Genomic DNA, 1,551 nt, shown 5'->3' with positions numbered 1-1,551 from the left:
CTGTCTGTCTGTCTGTCTGTCTGTCTGTCTGTCTGTCTGTCTGTCTGTCTGTCTGTCTGTCTGTCTGTCTGTCTGTCTGTCTGTCTCTCTCTCTGTCTGTGTCTCTCTGACCAATGTGTGTGTTTCAAAGTGAGGTGTCTCTGGAGCTCCCATTCAGATTGATGAATCCTAAACCTGAACCAGGTAAACTCCTCCTCCTCCTTCTTGTTGTTTGACTTTATGTTTATAACTCTATAAAACGCTTTAATATTTCCTGTTGGAGGATTTTTTTTAAAGAAGAAGCATTTGTGTGTTAATGAAGGCAAATTACATAAATTACAAAATGATAACGTCCGAAAAAATGCTTTTAACGTAAACAAAGTCAGGGGCAGTATCGCCCCGTCCACTGGCAGCAAACCACGACCAGGAGCTCCAGAACAGGACAGTAGGATCAGTCAACCAGGTTAAATAATATTTAAATATTTAATGTATTTAGTTATTTTTTATTATTTTTTTTAAAGACTTATCGGTCCAGCTTTGGGTCGCCCCCAGACCCTTTGAGGTGGGAGCTAGCCCAGTGCGGGTTTGAGCCCTTTTAAAAAAAAAAAGAAAAAGAAAAGAAACAGCTGCCTGCCTGCCTGCGTGCGTTAAGCAGCTTGTTGTGTATCGCTGACATCAGCAGCTGATGAAGATTCATTTCCGGTTTGCTGCTCATCAGCTCTTATGAATCAGCTTCTTTAAATAAAGACCGAAATGCGTTTGTAGTTTAATTTCTTCCTCTAAATGTCTTCAAACTTTTATTTCTCTCTAAATATGTTTGATTATGTTTTTACATGTAAACACTTTTCTCTTTTCTTTTTTGTCCGGTCTGAACCTTGTGACTTCAGCCAAAGAGAGGTGAGCTCATTGATGATGATCATTGATCATCAATAATAATTGTTGATGTTGATGATGTCTTTGTCCTCCCCTGTGTGTCTCTGCAGTGAACCAGAGGACATGGTGTTTGAGGAGTTCAAACGAGTCTACCTGAAGGGCGTCGTCTACGGAGACGACGACGACGAGTCTCCCACTGAGGCCTGAACTACAAAGATGTCCGCCGAGGACCTGAAGACTGAATGATGAGAGACGGACAGAAAGACTGTCCATCTGTCCGTCTGTCTCAGCAGGACGAAAACATCAATGTAGATTTGTTTAAAAATGTGACTTTATAATTATTTTATTGTGAATAATGCTTGTTAATCTGATATACTGAATTTGATATAATTATTATAATGGTAATGAAAATAACAATAATATTGTGACTGTAGGTGTCTTTGAATTCTATTAAACATCCAGATCATTAATATCTGATCAATAACTATCATCTATATAAAGATATAGAGGAGTAAAGTCTCTGTTTTTATCAGAGCTTCTCTTTGTTCACTGAGCCGGTCAGCCGCGTGTCTTTTAGTGCATGGGTGAGTGCATGTTAATGCATGGGAGCGTGCATGTTAATGCATGGGAGCGTGCATGTGATCATTCATGGGAGCGTGCATGTGATCATTCATGGGAGTGTGCATGTGATCATTCATG

At 39.8% G+C, this 1,551-nt stretch overlaps 1 long non-coding RNA gene across 1 annotated transcript; it reads left to right on the top strand.

Moving 5' to 3' along the window:
* The first annotated feature begins 58 nt into the window (after positions 1-58).
* On the top strand, positions 59-1,322 carry LOC116378927 (uncharacterized). The gene is made up of 3 exons (XR_004212361.1): positions 59-183; positions 867-876; positions 963-1,322. It is a non-coding gene; the product is annotated as an uncharacterized LOC116378927 (long non-coding RNA).
* Positions 1,323-1,551: the final 229 nt, after the last annotated feature.

This window comes from Anarrhichthys ocellatus, unplaced genomic scaffold, assembly GCF_004355925.1.
Source record: "Anarrhichthys ocellatus isolate YVR2014 unplaced genomic scaffold, GSC_Weel_1.0 scaffold3406, whole genome shotgun sequence".
Taxonomy (NCBI): Eukaryota; Metazoa; Chordata; class Actinopteri; order Perciformes; family Anarhichadidae; genus Anarrhichthys; species Anarrhichthys ocellatus.
This window is presented reverse-complemented; position numbering and strand designations above follow the sequence as displayed.